Source organism: Arachis hypogaea, chromosome 11, assembly GCF_003086295.3.
Source record: "Arachis hypogaea cultivar Tifrunner chromosome 11, arahy.Tifrunner.gnm2.J5K5, whole genome shotgun sequence".
In the NCBI taxonomy this organism is placed as follows: Eukaryota; Viridiplantae; Streptophyta; class Magnoliopsida; order Fabales; family Fabaceae; genus Arachis; species Arachis hypogaea.
The window spans coordinates 118,482,429-118,496,809 of record NC_092046.1 but is presented as its reverse complement, the minus strand read 5'-3'; the positions used below and the strand labels follow the sequence as shown (position 1 = coordinate 118,496,809).

The window sequence follows — 14,381 nt, the reverse complement described above, 5'->3', positions numbered from 1 at the left end:
GATTTCTGGGCTGTTTTTGACCCAGTTTTTGGCCCGAAAAACACAAATTAGAGGCTATAAAGTGGGGGAATGCATCCATTCATCATCAAGCTTTCATAATTCACAATTTTAGGAGTAGATGTAGTTTTTAGAGAGAGAGGTTCTCTCCTCTCTCTTAGGATTAGGATTTAGGATTTCTCTTAGTTTTAGGAGTGACACTCAATCCCAGGTTCAATGTTCTTTTTATTTACTTTTCCAATTTAATTTATGAATATCCATGTTAAGATTTGAATATTTTATTTAATATAATTCGAGGTATTTCAGACTTATGATTGCTTTCTTTAATTTATTAATGCTCTCTGTTTATCCAAATTATTTTCATTCAAGTAGACTTTCTTCCCTTTTGGCTTTGGTTAAATAATTGGTGACTCTTGAGTTATCAAACTCATTGTTGATTGAAAATTGGAATTCTTCAAGAATTAATTCGAGTTCCAATAACTCTAACTTTTCTCAAGGAAAGACTATGATCTGAGGAATAAAAATTAATTCATTCACTTAACTTACCTTCATAGTTAGAGGTTAACAAAGTGGGAGAAAAATCCAATTCTCATCACAATTGATAAGGATAACTAGGATAGGACTTCCAGTTCTTATACCTTGCCAAGAGCTTTGTTATTTATTATTTTAACGACTTGTTATCTTACATTACTTGCTCCTTCTTTCCAAAACCCCCAATTTACAAGACTCATAACCAATAATAAGAACATACCTCCCTGCAATTCCTTGAGAAGATGACCCGAGGTTTAAATACTCGGTTATAAATTTTAAAAGGGATTTGTTACTTGTGACAACCAAAACTTTTGTAAGAAAGGTTGATTGCTTGGTTTAGTAACTATACTTACAACGAGAGTTTACTATAACCTCTAAACCATCAATCTTCAGTTCTTTCAGCCTACCCTTTCAATCGCCTTTGTTTGCCACCTTGAGCCTTTTAATCCCCATTTGTTCTATATTTTACCACATCACTAGCCTTAAGCAGAAAAACAAATAATTACCTGATTTGAATCTTTGACTAGCTTAAGATAGAGATTGTGTGTCAACAAAGTGTGGGGAAACTGTGGGAACATGGGTTAATAGGGAATGTGTTATGTTTCTACTTTATTTAAATATTGAGAATTTGGGTACCTACTCATGTGAGACCAGAAAAAAATTAAAAATCCATGTGCATTTATATGTTATGTTTACCTTTATATTTTTAATCAAAAAAAGAAAAAACCAAAAATATTCAATTAAGTAAATAAATGAATAAGGGGACAAAATTACCCCAATGTTAAGTTTAATAAAAAGATCAATGCATATGTGATAAAATTAAAGAAAAAGTTGATACATGAGTATGTAATGCAAAAGTGGGAATTTTGGGTAGTTAGGCATGATCTTAGAATTACATAGAGAGTGTGTGTGTGTGTGTTAGGTGAAAGCTTAGGTTAGTTAAAGATTCAATTTATAGCTCACTTAGCCATACATATATCCTCACCCTTACCTTAGCCCCATTACAACCCTGAAAAGACCTCATGATGTTTTCATTGGTACATTAAATATTTGTTGATTGGTTAGATGAAGAACAAAAGTTAGAAAGCATGACTAGAGAAGAGTAGAGTAATCAACCCTAGACACTTGAGAGATTAGAGTGCATATACACTACCCGTGAGGGTTCAATGCTTGATTCTACGTTCCCTGCTTTCGTGAGTTATCTTCTTACAAGTTTACTTGCCTTTATTGTATGATTTGAATTAGTAGAATCTGATTTATCTTTGTCTTGGAGAACTTGTTTACTTTTAACCAAGTAAGCAGAATCATTTCAGCATATAGTTGCATATATAGGTTGCATTTCATGAGGCTTACTTTCCCATATTCATTCTTTTTGTCTCCTTGAGCTTAGCATGAGGACATGCTAATGTTTAAGTGTGGGGAGTTTGATAAACCACTATTTTATGGTTTACCTTGTGGTAATTTGAGTGGTTTTTATCAAGTCATTGCACACTTATTCATATGATTTGCATGATTTTACAATTCCTTCCCAGATTTTGTTCTATAATTGAAAACTTGCTTCCCAAGCCTTTAAATTGTGTATTTTAATGTTCTTTTATACCATTCGATGCCGTAATCTGTGTGTTTAGTATTTTCAGGCTTTATAGGGCAGGAATGGCTTAGAGGATGGAAAGGAAGCTTGCAAAAATGGAAGGAACACAAGAAATAAATGAGACAACCAGCGAGCATCGACGCGCACGCATGGCTCACGCGTGCGCATGATTTGGAGAAATTCACAGCGACGCGTGCGCATGCCTGACGCGTACGCGTGAAAGCGAGATTGCATGGCGATGCGTGCGCGTACCTGACGCGTACGCGTGACACGCGAAGATGACCAGCGATGTGTACGCGTGTCTGACGCGTATGCGTGACATGCGCTACCTGCAGAAATCACAGAAAACACTGGGGGTGATTTTGGGCTGAGTTTGGACCCAGTTTTCGGTCCAGAAATGCAAACTAAAGCCAGGGGACAAGCAGAGGACTCAAGGATCATTCATTCATTCATCAATTTACATAATTTTAGGTTTTAAATATAGTTTCTAAAGAGAGAGGCTCTCTTCTTTCTCTAGGTTTTAGAATTTCTCTTAGTTTTAGGTTTATTTCTTCTAAATTCCAGGTTTAATGTTCCTTTAATTTAGTTTCTCTTCGACTTTTATTTGTTCTAGCATTCTAGTTTATTTATTTTCCTTGTTGATTACTTTATGTTGGCAATTTATTTTATGAATTCTCATGTTTAATTTGATTTTCTATTTAATGCAATTTAAGGTATTTCATATTTATGATTCTAATTTGGCTTTTTACATTCTTAGCTTGAATTGAGTAATTCGAGACTCTTGAGTTATCAAACTCCTTTGTTGATTGATAATTGAAAGTTGCTAATTGACTTGAATTCCACTAACTCTAGTCTTTCCTTGGGAGTTGACTAGGATTTGAGGATTCATATCGATTTATCCATTTGACTTACCTTCATAGTTAGAGGTTAACTAAGTGGTTACAATGGACAATTGATATCACAATTGATAAGGATAACTAGGATAGGACTTCTAATTTTCATACCTTGCCAAGAGTTTTCTTAATTGTTAGTTTATTTTTTTGTCATTTACATTCCTTGCTCAACCATTCAAAAATCCAAAAATATAATTTTTCATAACCAATAATAACTACACCTCCCTGCAATTCCTTGAGAGACAACCCGAGGTTTAAATACTTTGGTTTATTTTTATTGGGTTTGTTTAAGTGACAACAAAATTTTTGTACGAAAGGATTCTTTGTTGGTTTAGAAACTATACTTACAACGTGATTACTTTTGTGAAATTCTTTACTACCAAAATTCCGTTCGTCACATAACATACAAATATTTTTCATATTAAAAATAATTTCTGAACACATAAATTCCATAAAAAGTTAATCAAATAATTACACTAATATTGCTTAAAATAATATCGACGAAAATAATAAACTAAAAATAATATTAACAAAATAATAATCTCTAGATTAGTAAAAATAATAAACTTACGTAACTATATTGTCCCAAATGATTGACAATATATTCTGCCACTGACGTATAATCACATATCATTTTTTCTAAACATATGTTCATAATTTTTTATGAATAAATCTCACCCTGAATCCACTGAATATTTCTCTAAATACATAGAAAGCTCTCTGTACTCTATTCACTTTTTTCCTTCTCTGAACTCCCTTCACTATCTTCACTCTCTTCACTATGTGATTCTACTCATTTGAAGAAGGGAGCTCGGGTAGGGAAGCTTTTAAATCCAAGCTTCTACTACGTCGAGTGTTCCCCAGACAGGCATGTGTCCTGCACGCAGCTACAATGATAACATGCATTCCCCATGTTAGTCAAAAAGCGAAAGGAATCATTGAAAATCTGCGTACATTCTCTTAAAAAGCAAAGGAATCTTTGCGCCACCTGCTGATGTGTGGAAAACGATCCAACACAAAACTCACCAGCAAGTGTATCGGGTCGCATCAAGTAATAATAACTCACGTGAGTGAGGTCGATCCCACAAGGATTGAAAGATTGAGCAATTTTATTTTAGTGGTTGATTTAGTCAAGCGAACAAGAGTTGATTTGAGTGATTTGTAATTGACAGAAGCTAAATTGCATGAATTGTAAAGGGAGAGGGGCAATTGACTGTAAATTAAAGGGCAAAGAAAGTAAAGAAGCTGAATCTTAAAGTGCAAGTAATATAAATTGCAGAAACTTAGATTGCAAGAAATATAAATGACTGAAACTTAAAGTGCAGGAAATGTAAATTGCTTGAATTATAAAAGGAATTGGGAATTGGGATTGCAGAAATTTAAACAAGCAAAAATAAATTGCAACAAGCAGAAGAGTAGATGATGAAGTGAATTGAGATTGATTTCAAACAGAAAAGTAAATCAGCTTCAAGAAGCATTCAGCAGATGAGCTAAAAGGAAATTTCAAGATCTCAGGGATCAAGAGACTAGAAAACCAAGTCTAGATCTCACTGCCTTCCTTGATCTAATTCAAAGAGTAATTGCAAACAAATTAAAATTTAAAACAGTAAAGAAACTTGGAATTCAAATCACTGAATTCTTGAATTATGCAGAGAAAGAAACAAAGAGATCTCAATGTGAGGTTGAGACAGAATTTCCTCAACTCTTCACTATCAAGATTCAAGCAAGTTTTGCAGAAAAGAAAACAGAAAACCCAGAGGAAAAGAGAACTCAATTCTCCTCCCAATTCTCCAAGATCCGAATAAAAGCTCTCTCAATTACAAATCAAAATTCTAACAGAGGTAAAAAGTTCAAAGTGAAAGTAAAAGTCCCGGTCTAAATCAAACTAACTTCTATTTATACACTTCCTTCTATTGATCATTAAGCCTTGAATTTGGGCCTTGGCCTTGATGGAATTGGGTTGAAGATAGCCTCAGTTGTTTGCTCTTGGACTTGAGAAGAAATCCGTTTACAATTTGGACTCTGGAGCATTCACGTTTGAGTCAACGTTTCAGACAAACGTTGACTCAAACGTTGCCATGTTAGCATTATGCAGAACGGTGCTTTTTTGTCACTCACATTTGAGTTCACGTTTGAGGTCAAATGTGAGCTCAAACGTGGTTCTCTCCAGGGAAATTTTTAGCCAATGTTTGACCTCAAGTTTGAGGCAAACATTGGCACAAACGTTAAGTCCTCCTGGTGCATTTTTTTGAGCCAACGTTTGACCTCAAGTTTGAGGCAAACATTGGCGCAAATGTTGGCTCCTCTAGGGTTAAGTTTTGAGCCAATGTTTGACCTCAAGTTTGAGGCAAACGTTGGCGCAAACCTTGGCTTCTCCTGGGTTAATTTTTGAGCCAACATTTGACCTCAAGTTTGAGGCAAACATTGGCGCAAACGTTGCTTCCTCCAGGGTTAAGTTTTGAGCCAACGTTTGACCTCAAGTTTGAGGCAAACTTTGGCGCAAACGTTGCTTCCTCTAGGGTTCTTCTTAAGCCAACGTTTGACCTCAAGTTTGAGGCAAACGTTGGCACAAACGTGAGCTCTTCCCAGGGTGGTTTTGCTGCCTTCATTTCTATTGCTGCCATCCCCTTTCTTCAACCTTCCTCCAAGCCTTTTGGTCACCTGTCATCAATCAACAAATGCATCAAAGCTATGCTAAAATCATGAGACTTCTTCTCATCCTTGACATATAAGCAATTATAGCACAAAACCTCATGAAAATACATCAATTTACTCATGGTTGATTGAATCCAAATACACATGAATTTCTACCCAAATGGCTTACTTGTAACTCAAGAAAGTGTATAAAACCTATTAAAAACAGAGAAAAAAGACTAGTAAAACTAGGCTAAGATGACTTGTCATCACAACACCAAACTTAAACCTTGCTTGTCCCCAAGCAAGAAAAGAAATTTATGTCCAAAGGTTCTTTCAAAAGGAGTGGATTGAAGAATAACTTGTAATATCCTGTGAGTGAAGTGATTAAGTGACAGTGGGGTGAACTCTAAATTATATGCTCATGCAAGGGCTTCAGTGCTTACTAGTCCCTACATCTTGGAAGTCTTAGGTCCTAGAAATTTCATCCAAATGATATCATGGAGATCTCTCTATAGGTAATCACCTTGAAGCAGCTTATGATTTCTGTGTTTTGGCCTTGACTCTAAGTGTCATGTCTCAAAGCGGCTCTTTAAATAAGCTTTCAATCAATACTCCTAAACCAGTTCGTTTTAAGGTATTAGGTGTTGAAGCATGGTGTGCAGAAATCGTGACGGTTCATTCCTTGGTAACGGCGCTAAAAACTTAATACGCATGTTCATAATCTTAATTCTTTGTCACAACTTCGCACAACTAACCAGCAAGTGCACTGGGTCGTCCAAGTAATAAACCTTACGTGAGTAAGGGTCGATCCCACGGAGATTGTTGGCTTGAAGCAAGCTATGGTCACCTTGTAAATCTCAGTCAGGCGAATTCAAATGGTTATGGTGAATTGATAATTAAAATATAAATAAAACGTAAATTAGAGATAGAAATACTTATGTAATTCATTGGTGAGAGTTTCAGATAAGCGTATAGAGATGCGTTTGTTCCTCCTGAACCTCTGCTTTCCTGTTGTCTTCATCCAATCATTCATACTCCTTTCTATGGCAAGCTGTATGTTAGGCATCACCGTTATCAATGGCTATATCCTGTCCTCTCAGTAAAAATGGTCCAATGTGCTGTCACTGCATGGCTAATCATCTGTCGGTTCTCAATCATACTGGAATAGGATCCCTTGATCCTTTTGCGTCTGTCACTACGCCCAGCACTCGTGAGTTTGAAGCTCGTTGCAGCCATCCCTTCCCAGATCCTACTCGGAATACCACAGACAAGGTTTAGACTTTTCGGATCTCAAGAATGGCCGTCCATGGATTCTAACTTATACCACGAAGACTCTGATTAAGGAATCCTAGAGATATTCATTCAATCTAAGGTAGAACGAAAGTGGTTGTCAGGCACGCGTTCATAGGTTGGGAATGATGATGACTGTCATGATCATCACATTCATATTGAAGTGCGAATGAATATCTTAGAATCGGAATAAGCTGAATTGAATAGAAAAATAATAGTACTTTGTATTAATTCATGAGGAACAGCAGAGCTCCACACCTTAATCTATGGTGTGTAGAAACTCTACCGTTGAAAATACATAAGAACAAGGTCCAGGCATGACCAAATGGCCAGCCCCCCTAAAGGTCTAAGATAGCATAAAACTGATCAAAGATATCTAATACAATAGCAAAAGGTCCTATTTATATCAGACTAGTTACTAGGGTTTACAGAAATGAGTAAATGATGCATAAATCCACTTCTGGGGCCCACTTGGTGTGTGCTTGGGCTGAGCATTGAGCTTTACACGTGTAGAGGCTTCTCTTAGAGTTGAATGCTAGTTTGTAACCTGTTTCTGGCATTTAACTCCACTTTGCAACCTGTTTCTGGCGTTTAACTCCAGAATGCAACATGAAACTGGCGTTGAACGCCAGTTTGCGTCATCTAAACTCGAGCAAAGTATGGACTATTGTATATTGTTGGAAAGCCCTAGATGTCTAATTTCCAACGCAATTGAGAGCGTGCCATTTGGAGTTTTGTAGCTCCAGAAAATTCACTTTGAGTGCAGGAAGGTCAGAATCCGACAGGATCTACAGTCCTTCTTCAACCTCTGAATCTGATTTTTGCTCAAGTCCCTCAATTTCAGCCAGAAATTTTCTGAAATCACAGAAAAATACACAAACTCATAGTAAAATCTAAAAATGTGATTTTTATTTAAAAACTAATAGAAATATACTAAAAACTAACTAAATCATACTAAAAACTATGTAAAAATAATGCCAAAAAGCGTATAAATTATCCGTTCATCACAACACCAAACTTAAATTGTTGCTTGTCCCCAAGCAACTGAAAATCAAATAGGATAAAAAGAAGAGAATATACTATAAATTCCACAATATCAATGAAACTTAGCTCCAATCAGATGAGCGGGACTAGTAGCTTTTTGCCTCTTGAATAGTTTTGGCATCTCACTTTATCCATTGAGGTTCAGAATGATTGGCATCTATAGGAACTCAGAATTCAGATAGTGTTATTGATTCTCCTAGTTCAGTATGTTGATTTTTGAACACAGCTACTTTATGAGTCTTGGTCGTGGCCCTAAGCACTTTGTTTTCCAGTATTACCACCGGATACATAAATGCCACAGACACATAACTAGGTGAACCTTTTTAGATTGTGACTCAGCTTTGCTAAAGTTCCCACTTAGAGGTGTCCAGGGTTCTTAAGCACACTCTGTTTTTGCTTTGGACCTTGACTTTAACTGCTCAGTCTCAAGTTTTCACTTGACACCTTCACGCCACAAGCACATGGTTAGGGACAGCTTGGTTTAGCCGCTTAGGCCAGGATTTTATTCCTTTAGGCCCTCCTATCCACTGATGCTCAAAGCCTTGGATCCTTTTTATTACCCTTGCCTTTTGGTTTTAAGGGCTATTGGCTTTTTGCTCTTGCCTTTTGGTTTAAAGAGCTTTTGGCTTTTTCTGCTTGCTTTTTCTTTTTCTTTCTCTTTTTTTTTTGCCATTTTTCTTTTCTCTTTTTTTTTCGCAAGCTCTTCTCTATTCACTGCTTTTTCTTGCTTCAAGAATCTTTTTTATGATTTTTCAGATCATCAAATAAAATTTCTCCTTTTTCCTTATTCTTCAAGAGCCAACATATTTAACATTCATAAACCACAAATTCAAAAGACATATGTACTGTTCAAGCATTCATTCAGAAAACAAAAAGTATTGTCACCACATCAAAATAATTAAACTAGTTTCAAGGATGAATTCGAAACCTTGTACTTCTTGTTCTTTTGTAATTAAAATATTTTTCATTTAAGAGAGGTGATGGATTCATAGGACATTCATAACCTTAAGGCATAGACACTTAAATACTAATGATCATGTAAAAGACACAAACATAAATATAAAGCATAGTAAATGAAAAACAGGAAAATAAGAACAAGGAGATTAAGGAACGGGTCCACCTTAGTGAGGGTGGCGTCTTCCTCTTCTTGAAGAACCAATGGTGCTTTTGAGCTCCTCTATGTCTCTTCCTTGTCTTTGTTGCTCCTCCCTCATAGCTCTTTGATCTTCTCTAATCTCATGGAGGATGATGGAGTGCTCTTGGTGCTCCATCCTTAGTTGTCCCATTTTGGAACTTAATTCTCCTAGGGAGGTGTTGATTTGCTCCCAGTAATTCTGTGGAGGAAAGTGCATCCCCTGAGGTATCTCAGGGATTTCATGGTGAGGAATTTCCTCATGCTCTTGTTGAGATCCATGCTCTCTTGTTTGCTCCATCCTTTTCTTAGTGATGGGCTTGTCCTCTTCAATGAGGATGTCTCCCTCTATGTCAATTCCAGCCAAATTGCAGAGGTGGCAAATGAGGTGAGGAAAGGCTAACCTTGCCAAAGTAGAGGACTTGTCAGCCACCTTGTAGAGTTCTTGAGGTATGATATCATGAACTTCCATTTCCTCCCCAATCATGATACTATGGATCATGATGGCCCGATCTATAGTAACTTCAGACCGGTTGCTAGTAGGAATGATTGAGCATTGAATAAACTTCAACCATCCTCTAGCTACAGGCTTAAGGTCCAGTCTTCTCAATTGAACTGGATTACCTCTTGAGTCAATTTTCCATTGAGCTCCTTCCACACATATGTCCATGAGGACTTGGTCCAACCTTTGATCAAAGTTGACCCTTCTAGTGTAGGGGCGTGCGTTTTCTTCCATCATTGGCAAGTTGAACGCTAGCCTTACATTTTCCGGACTGAAATCTAAGTATTTCCCCCGAACCATGGTGAGCCAATGCTTTGGATTCGGGTTCACACTTTGATCATGGTTCCTAGTGATCCATGCAATTGCATAGAACTCTTGAACCATTAAGATCCCGACTTGTTGAATGGGGTTGGTGAGAACTTCCCAACCTCTTCTTTGGATCTCAAATCGGATCTCCGGATACTCATTCTTTTTGAGCTTGAAAGGAACCTCAGAGATCACTTTCTTCTTGGCCACAACTTCATAGAAGTGGTCTTGATGGACCCTTGAGATGAATCTCTCCATCTCCCATGACTCAGAGGTGGAAGCAATTGCCTTCCTTTTCCTCTTTCTTGAGGTTTCTCTGGCCTTAGGTGCCATTAATGGTTATGGGAAAAACAAAAAGCAATGCTTTTACCACACCAAACTTAAAATGTTTGCTCGTCCTCGAGCAAAAGAAGAAAGAAAGTAGTGGTAGAAGAAGAAGAATGAAGGAGATAGAGGGGGAAGGTGTATTCGGCCAAGGGTAAGAAGAGAGGGTTATGTTGTGTGAAAATGAAGAAGGAATGAGGGGTTTATATAGGAGTGCGGGAGGGTTTAGGATTCGGCCATTAGGGTTGGGTTTGGGATGGAAAAAAAGTTTGAATTTTGGAGGTAGGTGGGGTTTATGGGAAAGAGAGGATGGATGTGAGTGGTGAAGAGGTGATGGGAAAGAGTGATTGAGGTGATTGGTGAAGGATATTTGGGGAAGAGAGTTATGAAAAGGTGTGAAGAAGAGAAAAGAAAATGTGGGGATCCTGTGGGGTCCACAGATCAAGTGGGGTCAAGGACTTAGCATCCCTGCTCCAATTAGGCATGTAAAACGCCCTTGCTGTGCAATCCTGGCGTTTAACGCCAGACTGCTACTTGTTTCTGGTGTTAAACGCCCAAATGTAGCCTGTTTCTGGCGTTTAACGCTAGGCAGATGCTTGTTTCTGGCGTTTAAACGCCAGACTACTCTCCTCCAGGGTGTGCTATTTTTAATGCTATTTTCATTCTATTTTTGATTTTTCAGTAGTTTTTGTGACTCCACATGATCATCAACCTAAAGAAAACATAAAATAACAATAGAAAATAAATAAATAAAATTAGATAACATTGGGTTGCCTCCCAACAAGCGCTTCTTTAATGTCAATAGCTTGACAGTGAGCTCTCATGGAGCCTCACAGATGTTCAGAGCAAGGTTGGAACCTCCCAACACCAAACTTAGAGTTTGAATGTGGGGTTTCAACACCAAACTTAGAGTTTGGTTGTGGCCTCCCAACACCAAACTTAAAGTTTGACAGTGGGGGCTTTGGTTGACTCTGCAGTGAGAGAAGCTTTTCATGCTTCCTCTCCATGGTTACAGACGGAGATCCTTGAGTCTTAAACACAAGGTTGTCCTTATTCAGTTGAAGGACCAATTCTTTGTCCACATCAATCACAGCTCTTGCTGTGGCTAGGAAGGGTCTTCCAAGGATGATGGATTCATCCTCTTCCTTCCCAGTATCTAGGATTATGAAATCAGCAGGGATGTAAAGGCCTTTAACCTTTACTAACACGTCCTCTACTTGTCCATAAGCCTGTTTTCTTGAATTGTCTGCCATCTCTAATGAGATTCTGGCAACTTACACCTCAAAGATCCTAAGTTTCTCCATTACAGAGAGTGGCATTAAGTTTATTCCTGACCCCAGGTCACACAGAGCCTTCTCAAAGGTCATGGTGCCTATGGTACAGGGTATTAAGAATTTGCCAGGATCCTGTTTCTTTTGAGGTAATTTTTGCCTATCCAATGCATTCAGTTCATTGGTAAGCAAGGGAGGTTCATCTTTCCAAGTCTCATTACCAAATAATTTGGCATTCAGCTTCATGATTGCACCAAGGTATTTAGCAACTTGCTCTTCAGTAATTTCTTCATCCTCTTCAGAGGAAGAGTATTCATCAGAGCTCATGAAGGGCAGAAGGAGGTTTAATGGAATCTCTATGGTCTCTAGATGAGCCTCAGATTCCTTTGGTTCCTCAAAGGGAAACTCCTTATTGGTCACTGGACGTCCCAGGAGGTCTTCCTCACTAGGATTCACGTCCTCCTCTTCCCTTGTAGGTTCGGCCATGATGGTCAAATCAATGGCCTTGCACTCTCTCTTTGTATTTTCTTCTGTATTGCTTGGGAGAGTACTAGGAGGAGTTTCAGTGACTCTTTTACTCAGCTGGCCCACTTGTGCCTCCAAATTTCTAATGGAGGACCTTGTTTCATTCATGAAACTTAGTGTGGCCTTAGATAGATCAGAGACTATATTTACTAAGCTAGATGGATTCTGCTCAGAATTTTCTGTCTGTTGCTGAGTGGATGATGGAAAAGGCTTGCTATTGCTAAACCTGTTTCTTCCACCATTATTAAAGCCTTGTTGAGGCTTTTGTTGATCCTTCCATGAGAAATTTGGATGATTTCTCCATGAGGGATTATAGGTGTTTCCATAGGGTTCACCCATGTAATTCACCTATGCTATTGCAAGGTTCTCAAGATCATAAGTTTCTTCTTCAAAAGATGCCTCTTTAGTACTGTTGGATGATTCCTTCAATCCATTCAGACTCTGAGAGATCATATTAACTTGCTGAGTCAATATTTTATTCTGAGCCAAAATGGCATTCAGAGTATCAATTTCAAGAACTTCCTTCCTCTGAGGCATCCCATTACTCACAGGATTCCTTTCAGAAGTGTACATGAACAGGTTATTTGCAACCATGTCAATGAGTTCTTGAGCTTCTGCAGGTATTTTCTTTAGGTGAATGGATCCACCTGCAGAATGGTCCAATGACATCTTTGATAATTCAGACAGACCATCATAGAATATATCCAGGATGGTCCATTCTGAAAGCATGTCAGAAGGACACTTTTTGGTCAGTTCCTTGTATCTCTCCCAAGCTTCATAGAGAGATTCACCTTCCTTCTATCTGAAGGTTTGAACATCCACTCTAAGCTTGCTAAGCTTTTGAGGAGGAAAGAACTTGGCTAAGAAAGCCGTGACCAGCTTATCCCAAGAGTTCAGGCTGTCTTTAGGTTGAGAGTCCAACCATATTCTAGCTCTGTCTCTTACAGAAAATGGAAAAAGCATAAGCTTGTAGACCTCGGGATCAACCCCATTGGTCTTAACAGTATCATAGGTCTGCAAGAATTCAGTTAAGAACTGAAAAAGATCTTCTGATGGAAGTCCATAAAACTTGCAGTTCTGTTGCATCAGAGAAATTAATTGAGGTTTCAGCTCAAAATTGTTTGCTCCAATGGCAGGGATTGAGATGCTTCTTCCATGTAAATTGGAATTTGGTGCAGTAAAGTCACCAAGCATCTTCCTTGCATTGTTATTATTTTCGGCCATGTCTCCTTCTTTTTCGAAATTTTCAGTCAGACTTTCTCCAAAGAGTTGTGCTTTAGCTTCCCTTAGCTTCCTATTCAGAGTCCTTTCAGGTTCAGGATTAGCTTCAACAAGAATGTTCTTATCCTTGTTCCTGCTCATATGAAAAAAAAAGAAAACAAAAAAGAAAATATGGAATCCTCTATGTCATAGTATAGAGATTCCTTATGTAAGTATAAGAAGAGAATAATGGAGGAAGGAAAAGATAAGAATCCAAACACAAGGGAGAGGAATGTGTTCGAATTCTTGGGTGAAAGAGGGTATTAGTAGATGAATAAATAAATAGAAGGGGATGAGAGATGAGAGAATTCGAAAATTAAAATTAAAATATTTTTGTTTTTAAATTGAAATTAAAATAAAATTCGAAAATTTAAAAAAGGAAAATAAAATTCAATCAAATTAAAATTTAAAACAAATAGTTAATTAAAAAGAAATTTTTGAAAAAGGGGAAGATGATTTTCGAAAATTAGAGAGAGAATTAGTTAGGTAGTTTTGAAAAAGATAAGAATCAAACAAAAAGTTAAGTGGTTAATTGAAAAAGATTTGAAAATCAAATTTTGTAGAGATAAGAAGTTAGAAAAGATTTTGAAATTGATTTTGAAAAAGATATGATTGAAACTTAATTTGAAAAAGATTTGAAAAAGAAATTTGAAAAGAATTGATTTTTGAAATCAAAGTTGATTACTTGATTAACAAGAAACTAAAAAGATATGATTCTAGAGTTTAAAGATTAAACCTTTCTTACTAGGCAAGTAACAAACTTAAAAATTTTGAATCAATCACATTAATTGTTAGCATTAATTTTGAAAATATGAAATAAAAATAAGAAAAAGATTTTGAAAAAGATAGAATTTTTAAATTGAAAATTTGATTTGACTCATAAGAAACAACTAAATTTTGAAAAGTTTTGAAAAAGTTCACTCAAATTTTCGAAAATTTATGAGAGAAAAAGGGAAAGATATTTTTTTATTTTTGAATTTTTAATGATGAAAGAGAAAAACACAAAAAAGACACAAGACATAAAAATTATGAATCAAAACACATAATGCATGCAAGAACACTACGAATGTCAAGATGA

The 14,381-nt window shown here is 37.0% G+C and overlaps 1 non-coding gene across 1 annotated transcript; it reads left to right on the top strand.

Annotated features, from left to right (window-relative positions):
• The first annotated feature begins 12,766 nt into the window (after positions 1 to 12,766).
• On the top strand, positions 12,767 to 12,874 carry LOC112724820 (small nucleolar RNA R71). Its single transcript, XR_003163965.1, has one exon. It is a non-coding gene; the product is annotated as a small nucleolar RNA R71 (small nucleolar RNA).
• Positions 12,875 to 14,381: the final 1,507 nt, after the last annotated feature.